A 13,768-nucleotide genomic window follows, 5' to 3' on the forward strand; every position below is an offset into this window, starting at 1 on the left:
AGGTTTCGATAGAGTGGAGAGCTTGATCCTAGGTTTTTTATTGCCCCATATAAATTTGGTGATGCTTTGGTTAATTGTTTTGAAAAAGGAAGCTGGGAGATAGCATGGGAGCATCTGAAATAAATAGTTCAGTCTAGGGAGGATGTTCATACGGATTACATTAATTCTTCCTACTAAGCTAATTGGGAGGGAGATCCAGGTTTGGAGGTTGTTCTTGATTCGATCCAGGAGTGGAAGATAATTCTCCTTGAAAAGCCTATTCAGATCTGGTGTTATGAATATCCCAAGGTATTGAAACCCCTGTGTCTTCCATTGGAATGGGCATAGTGTCTTCATAGAACTGGTGAGTGTCACTTTTGTATTTCTAAAGTATTTAAAGAATGCACGTTACATTTGCAATATGATTCAACATCACATCATATTGCAAATCTAACGTGCATTTGCAATGTGCTTCAACAGTGAAAAACATCACATCATATTGCAAATGTAACGTACATTCTCTTAAATACTTTAGAAATGCAAAAGTGAACGGCCTGATGACCTCAGGATGGCCGGGCAGTGATAGTGGTTCCTCTCCATCGCTCGTTGTGTTAAATTTCATCATGTCGCTTTTTGTGATGGTACCCCCCTGTTGAAACATATTGCAAATGCACAAAAGTCAACTAGCAAGTCGGTGTCCATCAGTCAATTAGATATATTCAGACACCAAACTGATACCATCTGACACCAAACTCACTTTTGGTGAGTTTTTTGTATTTCTAAAGTATTTAAAGAATGCACGTTACACACAACAGTGTGTGTTACATTTGCAATATGATTCAACACATCATATTGCAAACGTAACAGTGTGTGTTATGTTTGCAATATGATTCAACAGTGTGTTATGTTTGCAATATGATGTGATGTTTTTCACTGTTGAATCATATGCAAATGTAACGTGCATTCTTTAAATAAACCCTATGTGGGTTATGAATGTCTTATGAACCTGTCTTCAATGACAATCCATCAAGCCACTATGAGGTCTACCTGTGTTGATTCTAAGCTTCCTGGAGCAACCGGAAGTGATAAAATCACCCTAAAAGTGTTTTGCCACACCCAACCAGCAGTTTGTGATATATAGTGCATTCAACCCTGTGTAAATCAGTCAGTTCTTAACGTATAGACTTAAAACTCAGGATTCTGTAAAAGCATACCCCGATCAGGATAGGTATTTACTTATAGCTTCCTGTGCCAACCGGAAGTGCCTTAAAATTGGGTCATAGGTGCTGTTTCAAAGGGTTAAAAAAGTCAGATCTTTCCAAAACTTTAAGTGTGTGATTAGGCAACCCTCATGAAGTGTAAATCAGTCATTTCTCTAAACAGATGTCAAAGAAAAGCTCACACACACACACACAGACACACACAGCAAGGATGGAATGAAAAAGTATGGTGCTTAAAGACACACAGAACCTTAAATGCTTTTAGGGGGCATCCAGACTTCCATACCCGCTCTGGGAGCACTATTCTACGGCCAAAAATCAATGTGTGCTGGCCTGAGTGATTTATGGAGGTTTTCAAAAAAAGTAAAAAAAAATATTGTTTTTTTTTCTGGAAAATATTTTATGTTTTTTCTTCTCGAGTCAATGGCCTGAGTGATTTATGGAGTTTTTCCCAAAAACTCAAAAAATATTCTAAGTCCAAACTTTTCGTGCACCTGGTATTTTTTTGGGGTTACCAGGTGCCTTTTAGGGGGCATCCAGACTTCCATACCCGCTCTGGGAGCACTATTCTACGGCCAAAAATCTATGTGTGCTGGCCTGAGTGATTTATGGAGGTTTTCAAAAAAAGTCAAAAAATATTCTGTTTCATGTTTTGGGTTACCAGGCGTCATTTTTCAAAACGGTTTTAAATGCTTTTAGGTGTCATCCAGACGTCCATGCCCGCTATGGGAGCACTATACTACGGCCCCAAATCAATGGGTGCTGGCCTGAGTGATTTATGGAGGTTTTCAAAAAAAGTAAAAAAATATTCTGTTTCATGTTTTGGGTTACCACGCACGATTTTCAATACAGTTTTAAATGCTTCATTTTGGCCTTTTAAAAAAAATGTTATTTTGACTATGAAGGGGGTGATACGTTTTTTCCAAATTTTTGACACTTTTGACTTCCTATGAAATCACATTCCAAATGCACAAAACATATTCCTTAAGTACAAATAAAAATTTCAAAAAAATTATGTTAATACAATTTGACAAGTATTTTCATACAGTTCTTACACATGTGTAATTGACATAAAACTCGAAAGAATTTCGAAAAACGGTCCAGAAAGCACTTTTTTAAGGGGGTGATAAGTTTTTGCCAAAACTTTCAAAATTTTACTCTTGGGTCTTGACTTGCGTTACATAAAGCCTATGAAAAATGAGGATAGAACGCAGTCGCCCACTATAGGATTTTTGGAGTGTTACACAGCTCATTTGCAAGATGGCATTTGCCATCAACTTTGGATGAAACACCGCCAGAAATAGTGTATTTGTCCATCGTGTATATGCTGCGCCCGGTGCCAATAACTTGCCATGTTATTTTGTACAATTGGGGGGGGACTTCCCTTACATACCTTGTAGAAAACAGAAATCAAAACCCACACCCTCTAAATAACTAAAAACCGCCCTCTTGACAAAGTCCCTTAACCCTCTTACATTTAAGCTAACAAAAGTATTCATAGACATCTTGATTTAAAAAAAAATCTAATCAAATAACTACCATCACCCAAATACTAAGCCCAAATGAAAACAAAACAGGAGGCTCACCCGATGCTCCCCTGCTCCATCTCCACCGGCGGGGACGCCGTCCGCACTCCTGACGTCCCCCCGTCTTCCTCCATCTCGCCAATCCAAGATGCAGGAATGGTGTTTGGCACCGGAGTGCCCTGCATCCTGGGTTGACCCCCACACTCCTCCACTTCCCCAGCCCCGTATCTGGTTGGGTAGAGAACAGGGGAACCCATGTCCCCAACCAGGAACTGCGACCCCTCCTCAGCCTTGTTTGGTGTATCGAAATTCACCAGGAGTTGAGGGGCTGGGGAAACCAGCGAGGACACAGAGGTTTCTCCCATCCCCATCGCTCGCTTGGCCACCCCCTCCCACCTCTCGCGGTCTGTCAAGTGTCCCTTCCTCTTCCCTTTCTTCTTAGGCGTTGTTGGTAGCGGGGAGACACCACCCCCCCCTCCCCGCCAGCTCCTCCACCATTCCCCTCATCTCTTCCACGAGGGCGCTTGACATAATGCTGTCCCCCCTCCCCCTCTTCTACTGGTCCTTCCACCATCTCATTCTCTTCCTCCTCTGCTGCTCTTTCTGGCTTCTCCACTTCCTTGCTTCTTCCAACCTTCTTTTCCTCCTCTCCTCCCTGTTCTCCTGCTCCTGTACCATCTCCGTCCCCCTCTCCTACTGCTGCCGGTATTTCCTCCTCCTGTGAGGCTGTCACCTGGGACTGTGGTCAGGTCTTGGTCTGCCCACCCCCCCAGCTGCAGACGCGTATGACCTCTGACGAGCCGGGCATCCCCGCCACACCCGTGGCACGCCTTATGCTCGTTACAGTCCTTAGCCTCGTGCTCCCCAGATCCACACTCTCTTGTGCTGCACGAGGCTAGAATATGGCCGTAGGCCATACAGCGCCTGCAAAACGGTGGCTGACGTGCATATATTAAAGTCCCCCTGTCAGCCCCCAGGGAGAACGTAGCTGGAGGATGAAGGTAGCCGCCCAGCCCCTTCGAGTCCTCCCTGAGGAGGGCCTAGAAGCCTCTCCACCCGTTCCAAAAGCCCAGCGAATATTTGATGTGCCTTGCTGAGGAGACGTTATCCATGTATCTCCCCAGAAAGGCCCTCACCTCATCCTTGACATAAATGTTTACAGTTACAACCCTGTAATTATTCCTCGCCAGGCTGGTCACCTCATAGTTGCACATCGGCCTCGCACCTCCCACTGCTGTTGCCCTTCTCAGGACCTCATCGTGCTTTTCCTCTGTGTGTAAAGCCACGTCGTAAGCTCCTTCCAACGGGTTACCTTGGAGGCAGAACACATCCTTCACCGTCAGCTTGAGGATCCCGATCAAGATGGTCCTTCCAAAAGATTCCCGACCAAAAGGTTCAATCTCCTTGTCCTTCCAAGTAAAACGAACTGTGTTTGCAAGCCCGATCACCGGGACCGACCTGTATGATCGCCGCTCCCGCTCTCTTCCCAGAAAAGAAATACCAAAACGGCCGAGAGTCAATACCCCAAAAATCTAAAAAACTTTACCGGCCTTCGGCTCTTGGCTCAGCGGGCTTTGAGACACCTCGGTGCCAAGCTTGATCTGAGCCAAAAGGCCGAGAAGCGATAACCCACAAATTGACCCCTGCACCCGCCCATCCACCCGGGGGTCTCAGCAGACCTCAGCGGTATGGCAAAAGTTGGCTCCTCCCCACCCAACGTTTCCCTGGTGACAGGCAGGTGTTTATTTTTTTTTTAAGTTGCCAATGCGTCTTTAAGTCACTAGCTCTTTACGCCTAGTGCGACTATTTGTTCAAAGCCCGGCAAATAAGCCAGTCGTCGTCATCGGGCTTGAACTCAATTGCCCGAGCGACTACTTTGAGTGGAAAAATACACCGGTCGGTCAGCCCGATTGAAGTCAAACGCCTGAGCAAAAAGTCTCGGCGTCATCTCTGTCGATTTCTCTTGAAACAAGATATACCGGGCTCTGACAGAAGCAAAGCCCCTCCAAAAATACGTTAACTCGTAAGTGTTCCTTTCCACGGAAGTCTTTAGTAAAAGGCGAAAGGCTTGTGCGTAATGAAGAGAAACCAGAGTCGTATGGAAGTCAGTGGTCGGGGCCCGAAATACACTCTGCACTCTAGGCCGGGATCTCGCGGGTGGTCCCCGAACACACTCTTCCAAGTTTTCGAGGGCTGTGGGTAAAAAGTCACAGACAGACTATCCTGGCTAATTTTTTAATTTTTTAAAGTAAAATGGAGGGAAACGGGGGACCTTCTTTCAGTTTGGATGTTTCTTCTTTTTTCTTTATTTCTCTTCTTCTGCTAGCTGTTTACATAGCTTTGTGTATTTATTTCCTTTGACAACAGAGGTACTGCAATACCGGGTCGATGCGTGGAGCAGACGGAGCAAGCCCCATTTCTGACTCCCTCTTCGAAAAAAAAAAACATTTAATATGTTGTCCCCCGATGGGGGACGTATCAGATATTAAACTGATAAGAACAGATGATTCAAAGTTTTATTCTTCCTTTCATACATCCAAACGGTGAACAATTCACACATTTATAACATACCCATACAAATCGTTTTCATAACAAAAAAGCCACTGGTTTTCAAAACGTTGTACCACCACATCATAACATACACCATAATCTATTTCACAGTTGAAAAATCAGCACGTCAAATACATTTTCCAACCGACTGACATTTCCCCCTTCTCAATTTATGGTACTTGGAAACATACTTTTTATGGCTCATAAACACAGGGTACTGGTGTTTAACCTGCACAAAAATCCCACAACAGCCTACCAAACGTACCTTGTAGGACTTACCTATCTGACCAGTCCTAGGGCGGCATGGTGGCCCCACTTCCTCTCCTCCCTCTCAAATCTCCCTCCACCCCACAGTTTGCCCCCGACTTAACCAAACCTTGCCTGGTATCCCACAGCCCTTGTTTAAAAAGGCTGATGATCAGCCACAACAAAAAACGGTCCCTCCTTACCCCTCCAGCTCTCCCTATTCCTCTCTCCACCCTAGCCCATGTTAAAACAAAGTCCCCCTTAACTCTACCTAGTAAACACTGTGCCCTGGCCCACACTACTCCAGCGAAGGCACAGTCCCAGTACATGTGGCGTATCGTCTCCTCCCCAACGCAAGTCTCAGACACTGAGGGGATCGTGCCAAGCACTCGTGGAGGCTTAACCAGTTTAGATCCTTGAGGCGATTGTCCAAGCCCCGCACCTGTATGTTCTCCCAGACCACAGCAGGGGTACCCACCACAGGGGCAGCACAAACGCTCCGTCTAACCTCCTCGTACAGGTGTCTGTGATCCAAACATACTCATGGCTGAAGTGCCACGGCAGCTGTTCAGCCCGAGGACCCGTGTTGGACCACACCATTACGCTTCTCGCCTGGTACGACTAGAACACCCGCAGGAAGTAACCGGAGGGATGAATAACCGGATTAACGAGCTGAGCTCATTCAACAACAACGAAAGAAAAATCGAGTCCAGCTTGAGTGGGAAGTGTGGAACTCCCCTCCCTCCCCAATGGTTGAGAGCATGCGAGCCCTGGCGACATACTCATACCTGCCACCCCCACATGAACTGAAACACGAGCCTTACTAGCCCCCTCATGCTCGCCGGCAATGGATAGATGTATGCCAAGTACAGAAGGGAAAGCAGTACATCCACCTTCAGGACCAGGACCTTGCCCAAGAAAGACAAGGATCTGGCCTTCCACATTGCCCAGCTTTCTCTGAACCACAGCAACCCCCATGTTCCAGTTCAGTGTCGCGGAACCGGAGGTCTCAAAGTGGACCCCAAGAATCCTCAGGGCCCCATTACAGAGAGATAGCCCTCCGGGCACGTCCGTCCTGCCCCGCCATCTGCCGAAATACTTAACAGACGACTTGGCGAGGTTAAGGACCAATTATGGCCAAAAAGTCTCCAATTATGGCCAGAGACCTTAGCAGACACGAGTCCTTGCACAAAAGCAAGGTGGTGTCATCGGCGTACTGTGTCACCTTAAAACACAAACCGCCGCTCCCAGGGACCAGCAAACCCTCCACCCCTACGTCAGCCCTAATGGCAGCGGCCAGGGGCTCCATATAGAGCACGACAAGGAGTGCCGAAACCGGGCATCCCTGCCTGACCCCTGAGGAGAGGCCAAACACGTCACTCAGATGGCTGTTTATGCTCACCCGGCACCCCGTTCCCACATACAAAATCTGCAATCACTAAACCCTAACCTACCTAACACTCTGAAAAGAAAAGCCCTACTGACGCGATCAAATGCCTAGGCCTGATCAAGCGCTGCTACCATTAGAGGTAGACTTCTATCATCAACCCAGGCGATGGAGTCCCTGATCAGTTGGAGGTTCCACCTAATGGAACGGCCTTCCACCCCACACGTTTGATCCTCATGGACAACGTAGGGAAGGGCTGTGCGCAAACGGTCTGCCAGGACCTTAGCTAGTATCTTGTAATCTACGCACAGCATGGTCAACGGCCGCCAGTTGCTAAGGTCGGCTGTGTCTCCCTTCTTGTAGGGGAGGGACAGCACGCCTACAGCCATTGACCTGCCCGAGACTCTAGTCTCGAGAACGGCCGTCAGGACTTCGAGTACCACCGGTCCAAGCATACCCCAAAATTTGAGGTAAAACTCAGCCGGCAGCCCATCCATCCCAGGCACCTTCCCTTTCCCCATCCTCTTGAGTGCGTTCTCCACCTCCTCTAGTGTTATCAGGGCCTCCATCGCCTTTCTAATGTCCTCCGGCACAGGCTGGGACAAGTGTTCTAAGAACACGGTACCCTGCTCTTCCTCGACTACCCTCTCCTGGAAAACCCCCCGGAAATTGTCAGTTGCCACCCTGACCATCTGCGCCGGCTCCCTGACTATCCCTCACCCCATAAAAAACCTGTCTTACCAGCTTTTCCCTAACTGATTTTTAAAAAACACTGCAGAGCAGGTCTCAGTGTGCACGCTGCAGGAAGGCACGGGCCTTCCGCTCATGCATCTCCCTGAGTTGAGCCTTGAGGCTGGTTGCACACTCAACGTCCATCGAGCTCCCGAGGTTGCCAGCCTTGTATTCAAGCTCAAGTAAACGTTGGAGCTGCTCCACCTCCCTTCTCTCCTCTCTCACCTTCCTGTTACAAAACCCACTAATAAAAACCCTAATCCTGACTTTGGCTATCTCCCAACACGCCTCCGCACATAGGTCGGAGACCCTCAAGCTCGCCCAAAAAAAACAGAAAGTGTTGACGAAAGCTCCCTCCTCCAGGATATCCCGGTCGAGCTTCCAGTACCCCCTACCGAAAAGGCAGACAGGCACTTTGACCCTAAAGAGAACCCCGTCGTGATCTGAGAAAAACACAGGCAGCAACCGCCCCAGGGATTTGGGTAGAAAGACGTAGTCCAGCCTTTGCAACACCCCCCCGGGAGTTGCGCCACGTGGTGCCCGCCAGTGCCGGAGCAGTGTTAAGGCCGCCATCCACCAGACCATGGCTTGCCATAAGTCCGGTGATGGCCCCTACACTACCATCTGCTACCCCTCCTAAATCTACATTAAATTCCCCTCCCACTACCAAAACCCTGTTTGTGGCACACAGAGGTGCCAGAAGCTTCACCATCTCCCTTCTCTCTGGCACCGTCTGTGGCCCGTATACCCCTATAACCCTTAGTCTAAAATCCCCTAATACTATGTCTACCCCCAAAACCCCCCCTGCATCGCTACGTGTGTTCCCTCCACATTCACCTCCCTTGGCAAAAACGGTACTTCTGTGCACTGCAGGCAGCTGTAATGTGCCAATATTCTCTGCATTTTTTGCAGTACGGAGGTGGGCGGGTGTAAAACAGCATCCCTCTATCCGAACCATCAAGAAACTTTCCAGGGGATGGAGGGAACCATCAAAACCTCCTTGATCCGGCCTAAGGAGCACCTGGAATTGACGTCGGCCTTTCCAGAACCCCAGGGAGTCATTTACATACCTTGCCCCTGATGTTACGTCGCAGAAACGACTCCGGTAATCCCTTATGGCGATATCCGCCACATGGGGGTTGTACATATGTACGTTGATTAGCCTGAAGTTTGTCTTCGCAAGGCACGTCACATTGAAGAAAGACAGCGGCCTCTCCACAGCCTTAGCTCGGTGCATCGTCGTATCGCACATTAATTCAGTGTGGAAGGTTACATCTTACGCCTCCTCCATCGCATTTCCCTGTAGACACATCACCTCTTGTACTCAAAGTTTTAGGGCCCCCATCAGCACGGTCCTTGCGAAGGTGTCCCTCGGTATCCGGCCCTCATCCTCCTTCCAAGCAAAACGAATCGTGTTTTTTAGTCCAGTCCCAGCTCCACCGTTAGTGTTGGCCATCTCCTCACAGAGAATGCCTGCAGATTCCAAACTTTTCCAAAAAAAAAAGGAAACTGCCCTTTGACTCAGCGAGCTTTGAGGCACCGCAGAACCGAGCTTGAACTGATCCAAAAAGCCGAGAAGCGATAACCCAAAAAATGACCCCTGTACCCGCCGGGCATCCGGGGATCTCGGCAGACCTCAGCGTTTTGGCAAAAGTTGGCTCCTCCCCACCCAACGTTTCCCTGGTGACAGGCAGGTGTTTGTTTTTTAAAGTCGCCAATGCGTCTTTAAGAATTGGTGTGATCAGCTAAATTTAGAATAGGTCCTACCTATATTTTGGACAAACCTAGCAGCGCCACTTTGACTTCTCCCCAACCCACTTCACTCTCCCCCTCCCTTCCTCCCCCAGTTCCTTCCAGCAGAGGGGGCAGTTCGCCCCTCCTTATCCAACATCATGAACTTGTCAAAGTCTTTTCAACTTACATCAGCACAGACCCAACTCCTGGAGAGAGGGTTGTCCTTCATTCCCTGTCCCGTCAAATTCGACTGGGAGGAACTTCATAAGGACAGGACACCCACAAATACCATAGACGACTTAAACTTTGACTATTTTGACTATCAGGCAAATGACAACTACTTACCGTTCACCCTTCCTTCAACCTGGGAACCTAAACTGTCACAGGTAGATAGAATCTAATCAGAACTGACCAAGACACCCTTCACAACTACCACACCCAGGCAGATAGACAGGACAACCTCACTCGCATAGAAAGACAAGCTATACAAGAACTTAAAAACAACCTTCACATAATATTGAAACCAGCAGATAAGGGATCCAAAACAGTGATCCTAGACAAACATCAATACACATATGAGGCAAACAGACAGTTATCTAACCCCAAGTACTATGTACCAATAGAAAACAGCCTACAGGGGGGGGGACAAAATGGCGCCGTAGAGAGAACACTGTTTCAGCGAGCTCCCGTGGCATTCGTAAATTTATATTTTTTTCATTAATCTCCTAGCTTGAAAAAGTAGTAGAATTGGCTAAATAAGTTATCCTGCAATGAGTCTTGAAAGGTTATTTCTCAAAAATCTCCGACAACATGCCCAGCAGAGCTACTAAGAACTCGACCAAAACCACCATCCCTGTAGATGTGCAGGAGGAGCTAGCTAACGTTAGTGAAGCTAACACCGTTGCGGATCCAGGCACAATGGACCTGGTGATTCAAAAGATGACGGACAACATTACTAAAGTGATCGATGTTAAGATAAGAACGGTCTTGGAAGCAATAGCAGGCCATTCAGCTGAATTACAGAGGGTGGTCAAACGTGTCGATGAGGCGGAAGGAAGAATTTCTACAGTGGAAGCTTCAACTACATCTATGGACACTAAGATAAAAGCACTTGAGAAACAGGTGCGCGAAATGGCGGAGCACATTGACGACTTGGATAATCGAGGACGCAGATGCAATATTCGTGTTGTGGGACTCCCGGAAAATTCTGAAGGGACACGTTCAGTACATTTTGAGGAATGGATCCCTGACTACTTACAAATGGACACTAAGGCTGGTCGTGTGAAGCTGGACAGAGCCCATCGCTCTCAAGCACCGATACCCGGTCCCAACCAGCGCCCACGGCCAGTGGTTATAAAGTTCCACAACTTCACCGACAAGCAGCGCGTTATGGATGCGGCTAGAAACATCGGCTCTGACGGTAGTCAACGTAAAGGTCCAAAGGTCTCATTCTTCAATGATTACTCCACAGCGGTTATACGAAGACGCAAAGGGTTTGATGAGGCGAAGGCTCGACTCAGGAGAATGAAGATGGACTACGCACTGTTGTACCCGGCCACATTGAAGATTATGGTCAACGGATCGCCTAAGAAACTCTCCACACCTGAAGAGGCTGCTGCGTTTATTGACTCTCTCGGGTAAATAACTTTAAGCTGCGTCGCCGCAGCATTGGATAACTTTATTATCTTATTTGAATCTGATCATGAAACAGTGGTGTGAGTTCTCACATGCTCCGGTTCAGTAATATTCGTATTTTTATTATTTTTCTTGCTAAAGTAACTGCCGCTATAGCTCTGGCTGAGATATGGGTGAATCTATATTGGTGCCCAGGCTTGGTTTTAGGTGGAAGAGCCTCAATCTTCATATATTGATTTTTATTTTCATATGTATAAAGGACGAGGCTATTGAGTGGCAATGCAGACTTAAGAGTCTACATTGGAAAGTTGAAATCCCCTGCATGTTAGTGTTAGGGTTGCTTCAATTCAATCTGGTATAAGGACAAGTATGACAATGAGTCACTAATTGTATGCTATGTATTTTTTATTAACTAAGTAATAAATGGCAAATGCAACTTTCGTATATACGGGTTCACTGCACCACCCCGCAGGGTGGAACAAGGAACTGACTTGTTCGTGACAAAGATATTATAATATACTCATGACAGAGATAGTTCCCGCTTCCGAGCCGGCCTGTCAGAGTAGAGGTCCAGTGTGGTTTTAGAATTACTGGCCTATCGCTGGTGTTGGCGCTTAAGCTAGTCCAGCCCCTTAGCGCTTCGGAGGGTCCGCTGATATCTTGATAGAGTGTTGCTGTCTTGCCCCACACTCCTGTTGTTGCATTCACAGTTCCTGTTTTTTTGTCTTTTCGGTACTTTTCCATCCTAGCTACCCCTCGTGATGTGCACCCGTCCCCTCCAAGATTAGTCAAGTCATGCTATATGTTTAGCCACACTTTGTTGCACAATTATAACACACACACACATATGTTTAATGTACTTATCCCCCCCATACAATCAATAAAACTCAGACCTCACAATGTTAGCTAGTGGGAAAACCCCCTTTTGGATCTTTACATGTTTAATTTTTGGGTTTAGTATAGTTAGAGTTCAGGGTTCATATTGTTTGTTTATGCTCTGTGAGATAGAAGAGAGTTCAACACATGGAAAAAGGTACCACCCCATTTTTACGGTGGGATTCAGTCTGAATATGAAACGGTCAAAGTACAATGGCAGGTAATACACTGCGTGTATGTACATGGAACATTAGAGGGAGCCATAATCCCATTAAAAGGAAGAAGGTACTGTCTTTTTTGAAAAAAGAAAATATTGATATTGCCCTGTTGCAAGAAACTCATTTGGATGATAAGGAGCATCTGAAATTACAACAAGGGGGGTTTGGTCAAGTGTTTTTCTCATCATTTACATCCAGAAGTAGAGGTGTAGCAATTCTTGTGAAAAAGAACTTACCACTTAAGGTCTTGAATTGTGTGGAAGATAAACTTGGTCGCTTTGTTATAATTAATGGTATTTTACAAGGGCAGAACATCTCCATAATGAATATTTACTTCCCCCCCCTGCCCACCCCCCTGATTTCCTCACTAAGGTATTTCTAGACTTTTCAGAATTAAACTCAGACACTGGAGTGGTTGGAGGAGATTTGAATTGTTTGTTGAACCCCCTTATTGATAAGTTTCCCAGCGGTATAGCTTCACTCTCTCCTCGAGCTAAGTCACTTAAAGCTATTTGTGATGATCTGGGGTATGCTGATGTTTGGAGAACTTTTCACCCCTCCAACAGAGAGTTCACTTTTTTTCTCTGCACCTCATGGATGTCAGACTAGAATAGATTACTTTTTTATGCCCAGGACGTCTTTGCAGTCTGTTTTATCCGCTAGGATAGGAAGCATAGTCATATCTGATCATGCGGAGGTGATCCTGGACATAAAACTCAACGGGGCATTCAATCTGTCAAGACATTGGAGGTTGAATACAACCATCCTTAAAGACCATACATCATATTTTATTACAGAGTTTAAAGCATTTTTCTCTTAACTCTCAATCAACAGATAATCCCTCGCTCCTTTGGGAAACCTGTAAAGCGTACGCCAGGGGTCTGATTATGTCATACACAGCCACTAAGAGGCGGAAAAAGCGTGAAAAGCAAAAAAGGTTAGAGGGTGAATTAGGAACTAAAGAGAAGGACTATATTAAAACTCCCACTCCTGCCCTACTAAAGGAAATATCAGTTCTTAGATCAACGTTGGACTCTCTCCTAACACAGGACGCTGAAAAGAAAATGGTATTTGTCAGGCAAAAGCTATATGAACATGGCGATAAGCCAGGAAAGTACTTGGCGTACCTAGCTAAAAAGAGAGCTGACTCACAGTCAATTGCTACTATTACTGATTCGGATGGCAATCATTTATATGAAAATAAATTGATAAATGACTCATTTAAGAAATTTTATGCAAATCTTTATGCCTCAGAACTGCCAAATGACGCACCCAAATTAATGGAGAATTTATTTTCTAAGATTGAGCTCCCTACTATCTCCCAAGAACAGAGGTCTCTCCTTAATGCCCCTATTACCGAGGAAGAGATAATGTTCGCAATTAAGAATCTGCAAAACGGTAATTCTATAAAGAGTTCCATGGCCTGATCCTTGAGCCATTGCGTGATATGTTTAACCACTCATTTTCAAATGACCAGCTCCCTCAAACGCTGAGGGAAGCCAACATATCACTTATTCTCAAAAAGGGAAAATGTCCAGTCTTGTTCCTCGTACAGACCAATTTCCCTTCTGAATGTGGATAGAAAATTACTTTCTAAAATTCTAGCCACAAGATTGGAGGACTCACTGCCACTAATTGTGAAAGGAGACCAAACTGGCTTCATTA

At 46.3% G+C, this 13,768-nt stretch overlaps 1 non-coding gene and 1 pseudogene across 1 annotated transcript; both read right to left on the reverse strand.

Moving 5' to 3' along the window:
- Positions 1-4,706: 4,706 nt before the first annotated feature.
- On the reverse strand, positions 4,707-4,822 carry LOC120057645. Its single transcript, XR_005477935.1, has one exon. It is a non-coding gene; the product is annotated as a U5 spliceosomal RNA (small nuclear RNA).
- A 250-nt stretch (positions 4,823-5,072) lies between these two features.
- On the reverse strand, positions 5,073-5,243 carry LOC120057642 (annotated as a pseudogene).
- Positions 5,244-13,768: the final 8,525 nt, after the last annotated feature.

The sequence above is a fragment of the Salvelinus namaycush genome, chromosome 12, assembly GCF_016432855.1.
Source record: "Salvelinus namaycush isolate Seneca chromosome 12, SaNama_1.0, whole genome shotgun sequence".
NCBI classification, from domain to species: Eukaryota; Metazoa; Chordata; class Actinopteri; order Salmoniformes; family Salmonidae; genus Salvelinus; species Salvelinus namaycush.